The sequence below is a fragment of the Ambystoma mexicanum genome, chromosome 2p (assembly GCF_040938575.1).
Source record: "Ambystoma mexicanum isolate Mex_15411 chromosome 2p, UKY_AmexF1_1, whole genome shotgun sequence".
Classification (NCBI taxonomy): Eukaryota; Metazoa; Chordata; class Amphibia; order Caudata; family Ambystomatidae; genus Ambystoma; species Ambystoma mexicanum.
The window spans coordinates 1,414,454,619-1,414,467,148 of record NC_090923.1 but is presented as its reverse complement, the minus strand read 5'-3'; positions in this window follow the sequence as shown (position 1 = coordinate 1,414,467,148).

The following is a 12,530-nucleotide window of genomic DNA, read 5'->3' as shown; positions in this document are numbered from 1 at the left end:
GCGTGATGACTATTTACTCAGAAACAAAAGGAGAGCTGGGCAGTCCAGCTCTCCTCCAGTTTCTGAGTACAGAGAGATTACGAAGCCCGCCTAGCTGAAGCGCTGCAGGGTGCTAACACTTCGGTTTAGAAAAAAGAAAAGGGAGCAATGCCTTTTCTTTTTTCTAATCCGAAGTGCTGACACCTGCAGGCAGCCTGTGTAACCGCAGCGTTTCGGCTACACAGACTGCCTATGGTGTCAGCGTGGCTGGGGCTAGCCCTGGCTAGCTCTGGCCCACTAAAAGCACTGCCTCATGGTAATTGACTTAACCATTAATGTTGTGCAAAATAAATGTTTGGTTCTTAAACTCATTTTTTTATGTTTTCATATAACTTTACTAATGAGTTGAGGACAAACAATGAGGAGTGCCCACTCCCTTCCATATTTTCCTGAGGGTTCAAAGGTTTCGGGGAGAACTGTTGCATCATTCTCGGCTCGTAGGAATAGGCTGAAGCTTCCATAGAGTTTGAATCTTCTGTTCTAAATAGTGAAGGGGCGCCACTTACGTTATCATCTAGGACCCTCGGCTCACTAAGCAGAAATTGGATATCCCCCCCCTTGCTCAGAGACCGGCGGTTACAAATGCCACCGCTGTTACAGTCATCCAGCACTTCATGGAGAGATCCTTCTCTAATGCTCCCCACGCAATCCTGCATCCCTGCGGTTTCGGGTGTATTCAATGGTGGGAGTTGCTTCGAGGTCATGAGAAATTCTAACATTTTACTTGTTTGCCCAGACACAGATGACAAGCGGAAGTCTGTGCTGCGGCTGCATATACCTCACTTATCGGTTGCTCGGCTTCCAAATTGCTGTGTTTCCTTATGGGTACTAGTGACGATGTCGGGCGGCCTGGTTGATTGTTTAAAGCATTCTTGCTACGTAATTCATACATTGCCATGTCTGGAGTTTGTTTGTTTATTTATTTATTTATAGCGCGCGCCAGACCCGAAGGTATCCGGGCGAAGGTATCCGGGCGAGTGTACAAGAAAACTTTAAGCTTACAAGTTACAGTTACACATTCCAAGTAGATACAGGATACATTGACAGCAGGATAATAATTACCCTAAAAGTTTGTACAAGGGGTAATATACAGAGTTATATACACAGGTATTTGTACACAGAGATGTATACATTGAAAGACAAAAAGCAGGGTGGATTAGGCGGGGGAAGAGCATGTAAGTATGCTTTCAACTACAGATTAACAGATGGGTAAAACGTAAGTAGTCCTGGTGTCGGTCAGTTACAGGTCGTTTTCTTTGAGCCATTTAATACAGTTGAGTCTGAAGTGTGGATAGGATTGGTCAGACCTTAAAGAGGTTGGGAGGGAGTTCCAAAACTGGGCTGCTTTGACAGGGAAGCTGTTGCCTCCGGCAGTGCTCAGTTTAAATGGGGTCACAACTAGCTGGTTGGTATATGCCTCTCTGGTGGGTCTATTGGAAGTTATTCTTTTCAACCTTTCTGTTAGGTATTTGGGGGCTAAATCATTAATACTTTTGAATGTTAGTGATACTGTTTTAAGTTTAATTGTGTCCGCTGTGGAGAGCCAATTAGATTGTCTTCTGACATCTGAGATATGCTCTCTTCTTGGGATTCATAAGGCGGCTCTGAGGGCATTGTTCTGCAAGGTTTGGATTTTTTGCAGCGTGTGTTTATTAGATCCTATATATAGTGTGTTTCAATAGTCCAATTTGGATAATACCAGAGCTCTTGATAAGGTGAGGCAGCTGGTAGTAGACAGGAATGGTTTTGCTGCTCTAATCAATTTACAGATGTAAGCGGTACTAGAGGCCATCGCACTCACCTGCTTTGTTAGAGAGAGGCAAGAGTCGAGGTAAAAACTTAATGTTTTTACCTCTTTCGCTACTTTAATGGTATTGCCATCTATAACAAATGATGAATAGTCATCGTTCAGTTTTTTTATATTTTGTGTATTCCCCAGTATGATGAGTTCTGTTTTGTCATCATTCAGGCATAGACCATGACGGGCCATCCATGCCTGAATGATGAGGTATATCTTGTTCAGCAAGGCCAAATCCTGTTCATAATCCCCCGAAAGTGGGATGAGAATCTGAGTGTCATCTGCATAGTTAGTGTAGGTGACACCCAGAAGGTCCACATCATCAAACAGGGGCTTCGTGAAAATGTTATACATGGTGGGAGAGATGCAGGAGCCCTGGGGAACGCCACATGTGATAGGTACTGAGTCAGCTGCTGCAGAGGTAGAGAAAACCCTCATAGTTCTGCCACTTAAGAACGACTTGACCCATGCAATGGCATGTGTGGAGAAGTGGGCCGCAGATTCCAGGTGGGTACAGAGCGCATCATGATCTACCAGGTCAAAAGCCGCTTAGAGATCCAGTAGGAGGAGTAAGGCTGTTTTTCCAAGGTCTCTCAGCTCATCGACCTGGGTTTTGAGATCGATAAGCGTGGTTTCTGTACCGTGCTGAGGCCTGAAGCCTGATTGTCTGGTACCTAATAGTTAATGCAGCTCCAAGTATTTTTGGATCTGTAAGTAAGCCACTCTGTCTAGTATTTTTAACAGAAATGGTACCGTTGTAATTGGCCTATAGTTAGTCTGGATTGAAGGGTTCAAAGTTTGCTTTTTAAGGAGGGGGAGGACCCATGATTGTTTGAGGTTGTCTGCTATCGTGCCTGATGCAAAGGAAGCATTAATAAGTTTAGAAATAAATGGGGATAGGCCTCTGGCCGCATCTTTTATCAGTTGGGCTGGGCATATGTCGCCTCGACAGTTGGAGGGTTTGAGCAAGAGTATTATCTTTTCAATCTCTAAAATAGTCACTTTGGTGAAGTTGAATTTTTGTTCTGGTTTGGTAGAAGTAGGTAGTTTACCTCTTTGATTGGTTGAAGGAGGAATATTTTGTTTCTTTTTCTCAATTTTAGTTGGGAGTGTAGCTATTTTGTCGTTTAGCGCTTTTTGGATGTTGGAGCACCACGTTTTATTTTTGGCGCAGTTGTCCACGGCAGGGATGGGGTTTTCCAGTTCCTTTAGTATAATGAATAGCTCTTTGGTTCCAGATTTAGCCTGCACTATCCTGTTGTTAAAATTCTCTTTTTTAGCTCTCCTTATTTCATTTTTGTAAATCTTAGAGGCGTTGATGAGAGCTGCTTTATTAGTCTCAGATGGAGTTAGTCGCCAGGCGGATTCACATTTGCGTTTTTCAATCCTTAGGGATTTGAGGTGAGGGGTGAACCAGGTGTTTAAGTGTGCTCTGGGCTTACTTTTTCTCATTTTCAAAGGGGCGATAGTGTCCAAGGCTATGGCCATGGTTGGGTTGAATTCATTCACTAGAGCTGAAGGGTTTAGTGATTCAGGTAGGGCGTTTAGAGTTGGGAGGATAAGTGGTAGCAGTTTGTCTGTGGTTATATTTTTTTTTATTTCTGGTTGGTAAGGGGGGAGCCAATATATTTTCCTTAGGTTGGGTAATGTTTTCATTTATAAGGAAGGTTATTAGCGCATGATCTGTCCAGATTTGTGGGCTGACATCAGTAATAGTTACATTACAGTTGTGCTTGTCTACCCAGTCGAGTGTTCAAACTTTTTCATGGGTGGGTTGTGATATTCTTTGGGTAAATCCTAATTCTGTGATGACATTGCCGATATTGGTCGCTTGTAAATCTTTGTGGTCGTTCAATCCTAAATTCAGGTCTCCCAGAAGGATGGCTTGCGATGAGTTTTTTAGGTTATTTGAGAGGATCATAGAGATGTCCTCCTCAAAAGTTCCAATGAACCTGGTGGGCTATAGATGAGGTGTATATTGATGGATTGAGAGGATGATGTTAAGAGTTTAGTGGTTAAGGATTCGCAGGATTTGGTGTTTGGAGGCGTTTCTATTTTTATGGTGAGATTAATTTTAGCGATGATGGCTAGGCCTCGTCCTCGAGAATTGGTTCTGTCCTCTCTGAGAATGTTGTAATTCAGGGGCAAGGCAAGCATCAGAGCGGGTCCTGCTGCTTGGTGAAGCCAAGTTTCCGTTATGGCTAGGATGTCATAGTCACCTATTTGGATGAGGTCGGCAATTTCAGTGGCATGTGCTATTAATGACCTAGCATTAATAAGGGCACCCTTCAGAGGGGTGTTTGGTTTAGGTGTCGCAGGGGTGACACGACTTTTCTTTTTGGTTTTCCTATTGCTTAATTTGCAGTGAGTGGTAATAGGACTGTTAAAGTGGGAGTCTCTTTTGGTGGGGGAGGTGTTTAGTTTGGTGGCATTGAGTTGGGAGTCTCTTCTATTACTAGGTTTGGTGACTAGTCTGGCTAGAGGTTCATAGATTTTAGGTAATCTTGATCGTAATTTGGCATTTCTGCTTAGAGTGTCACACGGGATATTTGTTAGGGAGTGGTAGGGGATAGGTAACTTTATAGGCTGAGGGTCAGTGTCTGGGGTGATGGTCGGTAGGCGCTCATCAGAGTTCGATGTTACAGTGGACATAAATTGTGGTAGGTGGTTTACTGTTATCATTATGAACCAGAGGGTGGTCAGATAGAGGAGGATGGAGGTCATCCTATCCTAAGGATGATTATCTATGTCTGGTGGGGGGGCACAGTAATGTCTAGGTAATCACTGATAGATTATAGAGCTCATGGTTTCTAGCATTATAGTAGTACCAGTCGTAGAAGTGGAGAGCAGAGTAATTTGTCTCCGGTTAGGCCCAGAGTAAAGTGAGTGGGAGCAGTCAGACTTTCCACAGCTGGCACAGGCGAGCAGGGGTACAGGTTCCTTCCCATCCTGTCCCAGAATGCACTCCTCGGCACTCCGCTTCCATGGCTCAATAATTATAGGTGGAACAAAATGGGTTGGCTTTGCTCCAAGGGGAATGCTGAGCAGGAGTTTGAGCTTCAACATTCAGGCAGACGAACTGCAGACCTGGGATCCGTTTGGCTACATCCGTGGTAAGCTCCAGAGACTTCATACTTGCCTCTGTATCATTCTCATTTGTTTGGTATGTGTGACTTGAATTTTGTACTGGAACGAATGGTACACAACATGAAAGTCACATATCCAGTTATACTTGGTTTTGCCGCTGTGTGGCATAAGCCACACATTTGCCAAAACAGTGTTACTGTAAAGAAAGGAGAAAGGGGAGTTTGGGAACTGTGTATGGCAACGTTGACGATGAAATGGCTTTAGCACCAGCTGGGCCTTCACCCTCTCGTTCACGTCTGCCGGCCTTCTGCTGTTGGCGGGGAGCTGTGTGGCCCTCAGAAGTTGGTGCAAAATAAATGCACAAGACTATATGGCTGCTATATTTTGTTTTGTATGCACCAATGCTTTGTGTTAGTTGAATTTATGTCGAACTATGTCTGCTGCAGAGTGATATCTTTTCAAGCCGAGCTGAAGCTGCAGCAATTTGCAGCCTGCCACTCCTGCCGGCATCCACAGCGCGATCGTCACCACCATATCTGTAATGCGGCCCTTTGTTACAAAGCTAAGTTGCCTGCCTGGTCACAAAGCACAATTGCCAAGCTCTGCACCAAAGAAAGCTTGGCCCGTTTATGCACTTACTGCCCGCAAGGAGGAAGCCCTACTTTAGTACCTATCATTGGGATACCAGTGGCGAGTGTCTATTGGCAGGCTGCACGAAACTCATTCAATTCATTGGTTGTTCCTGAGAAAGTCCCACCTCTGGACCGGGAAAGTTTCTATTGGCAGGCAGCACGAAACTCATTCAATTCATTGGTTGTTTCTGAGAAAGTCCCACCTCTGGACCCGGAAACAATCTTTGACACCTGTGTGCATTGGATGAGTGCCTTGTGAGCAGTGTTGCCATGTCCGCTTATTATACGCGACTTTGGGCTTGTTTTAGCCCACAGTCACTTATACATTTTCCAGGTCTCTTGTTGCGGTTTTATCTGCTTATCTTCTCTTTTGTGCACTGATAGTTGTGCTTATATACATGAAAGGGAGAACGCTTGGCTCCTCCCGCCCTCAATCACTGTCAGTCGCACACAGACTAGCTGAAGCTCTGGTGTTGTATGATATTCTGCACCCCCATGGCAGAATGATGGAGAGGCGTTCAGCAATCTCTAGAGCGATGCCCACCAAGTAGCCCACCCTCGGAGCTACCATGTGAGCGTGGCTTCAGGGCTTTCACTCTGTCATGGGAAGCCGCATATCATACTGCATTGTATAATATACTGCTTCCCATGTTAGAGTGTGAGAACTGGTGCTAGGTACGTGCACTCTGCCGTCAGTGTTCGGTGTGTATGCTGCAGGCCTTCAATGACACACTGAGTTCATGGGACATGTCCTACCAGCCACCTGTCCTGATAAGCCTATTGACCCTGCTGATGTGGCAGTGCAACCAGGAAACTAAGTATCGAGTGGTAGTTAACAGCAGAGCCTGAATTTTCATGTGCTCCTACATTGCATGCCTAAGCCTCAAACAGGTCTGGGGCCTTCCAACTTCATGGTAGCTTGTGTTGGCGACATGGTTGCCTCACGTGCATTACAAAGTTTACATGAGAGAAGCCTTCCCCCTGCAGGTCATGCAAACATTTGCTCTCTGTAGATTTCAAGCCTGTCAGCTTGTCTAGTGGAGTCAGCAATACAATTAGGCACCGGTCCATGGCTAAAAGCACCCTTTCATTAGAAGGGGGTACTTGTATGTTGTGCTTACCACTGTGCGTCCATTTGCCCAAATACCCCATGCTATGCATGTCAGCTTCTATGCATGTGTGTCAGCCACTGTTAATAGGTGTATTTGCCTGATTCTGTGGGCATGTGCTTGTCTGTGCCTCTGTGTGGCTGTGATTCGACATATAAATTGGAAGAAACTAGCTTTCCTGATGGCGATAGGGAAGGGAAAATCTTTGCATGGTTGAACGTTGAAGACTGGAATAAAGAGTTCATGTTGCATCCCACGCCAGTCTAGCTTGGCTTTCTCAAAAAATGCAGACTATTGACACACTGGTCTGTTTGCCTTGGTTAACTACATGGATTGGGTGAACACACTAAACTATTACTGTTTCCAAGGCATTCTCATACCGCGTAGTGGTAAAGTGGCCATGGGGTGGTTCATAGAAAATGAGTAGGAAAAAGGCCTTAGGGCAGCTGGTGCAGGTGCTTCAGCGTCTTGTTGTAAGTTGACCAGGCTTGCAGCCAGCATCAACAGCCATGTTAGGAGGACCCAGACCAAGGCCCTTAAAAGTTATTCCGCATAGCCCTCATGAGGTGTCCCCTTGTTGTGGCTGTCAGTTAGGTGGGTAGGATAGTGTTGCATAAGTCCCCAGGATGGGGTACCTTAAAAGAAATACCACCTTAAGGACGTAGAGGAAGGGAACCACATGGGGACACGAGGGAGGAAGAGTAAGGGCTAGTAGAGCCCGGGACAGAAGACTTGTAAGGGGAATAAAATGCAGTACCATGTAGCAGTGGCTCCGTCCATAATTGCATGTTTCAGTTTTCTATATATCTATATTACTCTGGTCCCAACCGATGTATTGGCACCATTTAGCCCCTCCCTGGACACCCCTATACCTTTTGATTGTGGGGTGCAAGATATCATGGCCTAAACACACCTATGGTAATTTGCATTCTCCGGTTTTCTGGGGGTAATTCACACTCATCCAAGTGGTCATCCTGTTTTAGATTTACTCGGATCCCAACCGATGTATTGGCACCATCTATCTCCTGCCTGGACACCCCCATACCTTTTGATTGTGGCGGCGCAAGATATCATGGCCTGAACACACCAAAAGTAATTCGCATCCCTGGTTTTCTGGGGGTAATACACATTAACACAAGTGGTCATCCTGTTTTATATTTACTCTGGTCCCAACCAATGTATAGGCACCATCTAGCCCCTCCCTGGACACGCCCATACCTTTTGATTGTGGGGTTGCAAGATATCACTGCCTGAACGCACCTATGGTAATTTGCATCCCCTGTTTTTCTGGTGGTAATTCACATTAACACAGTGGTCATCCTCTTTTATATTTACTCTGGTCCCGGCCAATGTATAGGCACCATCTAGCCCCTCCCTGGACATGCCCATACCTTTTGATTGTGGGGTTGCAAGATATCACTGCCTGAACGCACCTATGGTAATTTGCATCCCATTTTTCTGGTGGTAATTCACATTAACACAGTGGTCATCCTCTTTTATCTTACTCTGGTCCCGGCCAATGTATAGGCACCATCTAGCCCCTCCCTGGATTCCACCATACGTTTTGATTGTGGGAGTGCACAATATCATGGCCGAACGCACCTATGGTAATTCGCACTCCCTGTTTCTATGGGGTTAATTCACACTAACACAAGTGGCCATCCTGTTTCAGATTTACTCTGGTCCCAACCAATGTATAGGCACCATCTAACCCCTCCCTGGACACCTCCATACCTTTTTAATGCAGGGATACAAGATATGGCCTGAATAAACCCATGATAATTTCAATCTCCTGCCTCCCTTGGTGTACTTCGCAGCAACACAAGTGGTCATCCTGTTTTATATTTACTCAGGTCCCAACCAAGTACATATGCACCATCTAGCCACACCCTAGAAACTCCAATACCTTTTAGTTGTGGGGATGCAAGACATCATGGCATGCACACACTCATTGTAATTCACATCCCCTCTGTATGTGGGATTAATTTGAAGCAGCATAAAAGCCATCCTGTTTTATATTTACTCAGGTACCAGCCAATGTATAGGCACCATCTAGCCCCTCCCTGGACACCTCCATACCTTTTTAATGCAGGGATACAAGATATGATGGCCTGAACAAACCCATGATAATTTCAATCTCCTGCCTCCCTTGGTGTACTTCGCAGCAACACAAGTGGTCATCCTGTTTTATATTTACTCAGGTCCCAACCAAGTACATATGCACCATCTAGCCACACCCTAGAAACTCCAATACCTTTTAGTTGTGGGGATGCAAGATATCATGGCATGCAGACACTCATTGTAATTCACATCCCCTCTGTATGTGGGATTAATTTGAAGCAGCATAAAAGCCATCCTGTTTTATATTTACTCAGGTACCAGCCAATGTATAGGCACCATCTAGCCTCTCCCTGGACACCCCCATAACATTTGATTATGGGGGAGCCAGATATCATGGCCTGAACTCACCTATGGTAATTCACATCCCGTTTCTCTGGGGGTAATTCACACTGACACAAGTGGCCCTCCCGTTTTTTGTTTAATCTGGCCCCAATCTAGCCCCTCCCTGTACACTGCCATACCTTTTGATTGTCAGGGTGCAAGATACCATTGTCTGAACGCACCTATGGTAATTCGCATCCCCTGCCTCTCTCACACTAACGCAATGGTCATCCTCTTTTATATTTACTTAGGTCCCAACCAATGTATATGCACAGTCTAGCCCCTCCCTGGACACCCACATACCTTTTGATTGTGGATGTGCAAGATATAATGTCCTGAACGCACCCATGGTAATTTGCATCCCTTGCATCCCTTGGTGTAATTCGCAGTAACAGAAGTGGTAATCCTGTTTTATATTTGCTCTGGTCCCAACAGATGTATTTGCACCATCTACCCCTCCATGGACACTCCCATACCTTTTGATTGTGGGGGTGAAAGATATGATGCCCAGAATGCACCTATGGTAATTCACATCCCCTGTTTCTCTGGGGGTCATTCACACTGACACAAGTGGTCATCCTGTTTTTTGTTTAATCTGGTCCCAACCAATGTAGAGGCACCATCTATCACCTCCTGGGACACCCCCATACCTTTTGATTGTGGGGGTGCAAGATATCAGGGCTTAAACACAGCTATGGTATTTCGCATCCCGTTTCTCTGGGGGTAATTCATACTGACACAAGTGGTCATCCTTTTTCATATTTACTCTGGCCCTAACCAATGTAGGGGCACCATCTAGCCCTACCCTGTACACCGCCATACCTTTTGATAGAGGGGGTGCAAGATATCATCGTCTGGACACACCTATGGTAAATCACATCCCCTGCCTCCCTGGTATTAATTCACATTAGCGCAATGGTCATCCAGTTTTATATTTACTCAGGTCCCAACCAATGTATATGCACAGTCTAACTCCTCCCTGGACACCCACATACCTTTTGATTGTGGGGTGCAAGATATAATGACTTGAACGCACCCATGGCGATTTGCATCCCCTGCCTCCCTGGATATAATTCGCAGTAACAGAAGTGGTAATCCTGTCCCAACAGATGTATTTGCACCATCTACCCCTCCATGGACACCCCGATACCTTTTGTGGGTGGGGGAAAGATATCATGGCCTGAAAACACCTATTGCAATTTGCATCTCCTGTTTCTATGGGAGAATTCACACTAACACGAGTGGTCAACCTGTTTCAGATTTACTCCAGTCCCGACCACTGTATAGGCACCATCTAGCCCCTGCCTGGACACCACCAACCCTTTTGATTGTGGGCTTGCAAGATATCATGGCTTGAATGCACCAATAATAATTTGCATCCCTATTTATTCTGGGGATAATCCACACTAACACAAGTGGCTACCCTGTTTCAGATTTACTCTGGTCCCAACCAATGTATTTGCACCATCTAGCCATTACATGGACACCCCATTACCTTTTGATTGTGGGGGCGCAAGATATCATGACCTTAACACACCTACTGTAATTTGCATCCCCAGTGTCCCTGGGGTTAATTCACACTAACACAAGTGGTCATCGTGTTTTACATTTACTCAGGTTCCAACCAATCTACAGGCACCCTCTATTTCCTCCCTTGATACCCCCATACCTTTTTATTGTGGTGGTGCAATATATCATGGCCTTAATGTACTTGTGGTAATTTGCACCCCCGCCCTTTCTCTCTCTGTAATTCGCTGTAACACAAATGCTCATCCTCTTTTATATTTACTCCGGCCCCGACCGATGTATAGCCACCATCTAGCCCCTCCCTGGACAACTCTATGCCTTGTGATTGTGGGGGTGCAAGCTATCATGGCCTGAATGCACCTATGGTAATTTACATCCCCTATTTTACCCAGGGTGTAATTCAGACTAACACATGTGGTCATCCTGTTTTATATTTACCTCTGGTCCCAACCGATGTCTAGGCACCACCTATCCCCTCCCTGGACACCCCCATATCTTTTGAATGTGGGGGTACACAATATCATGGCCTGAACCCACCTATGGTAATTTGCATCTCCTGTTTTTCTGTGGGTAATTCACATTAACACTAGTGGCCATCCTGTTTTATATTTACTTTGTATAGGCACCATCTATCCTCTCCCTGGCCACCACCATACCATTTGATTGTGGGGGTGCAAGATATCAGGGCCTGAACACATCTACGGTAATTGGCATCCCCTGCATCGCTGGGGTTAATTCACACTAACACAAGCGCCCATCCTGTTTTATATGTACTCTGGTCCCAACCGATGTATAGGCACTATCTAGCCCCTCCCTGGATAACCCGATACCTTTTGATTGTGGGGGTGTGTGAGCAACCTGAGGGTGTTCTCAGTTCTTTTCCCCGGATTCCTCCGCTCAGGCGGCCTGGGAAAGGCCATCGCTTTTGGATCGTAACCCTAAGGGTGGATATGCAAGGGAGGATCACCTGGGTGGAGGAAACTTGGGGAGTGGGGAAAGGACATCCTTAGGTGAGACATGGTATCCCCTTTCCCTTTTCACAATGAGCTTTCTATTCCTAAAGCCTTTGTAGGGTATTGTAAACCTTTTCCCTTTTCTACCGTCCAAACTGTCCCACAGAAACAACACCTTAGTACTGGGAGAAGGAACAGGCCAACTAGGAGGACACATACTCATTTCACTGATACACACACACCTATCAGAGACAAAAGAGAGTTATGAATGCTCTTTTTATTAAATCTGACAGTTCCAGACACCACTCTAGAACTGAGACGAAGAAGAGGGCTATGGAGGCATACCAATGGAACAACCAGGCATGTCCGCCTAATGGCCCACACCTGGGGTCAGATAGTACACCTGATGGATATAAAAATGCCAGCTGCTTTTGTATAAGGGAAAAAGGATAGAGGAAAGGAAACTGGAGACCCAGATGCCGGGAGCGGTGTTGTGCAGGAAAAGGAGACGCCAGTGGTCGGCTGTGCGGGAGTACATAGGTCCTGTTACTCTCCAGAGAGGGTCTGCTTCGTGGAAGCAGTTGAACTGCCATTGGCCCCAGCTGCCGTCGCAGGAGGCCAGGTGAGTGAGCAGTGCTCTCTGCGGAGGCTGCGAAGGAGAGGTGGAGTCTGGGGAAGCTGTGAAGCCGAAGAAACCTGGAGAAGCCTGTTGTGAGGGACGCCAAAGAGAAAGACACTGCTGTGTCCAACGTTAGTTTTCTTTAGGTAGGGATATCCGAACTTCGCATAGGGAAAGTTAGGCCTTACTCCTTCCTACAATTTAATTTAAATACAATTGTTGAAACTAAATGCGAATCTGTCGTCTGTGTCTTACTCCATGATGTTTCACAAATGGTGTCAGGAGTAGGATGCGGCTCAGCCGATATGAGTTGGGGGACCCTAA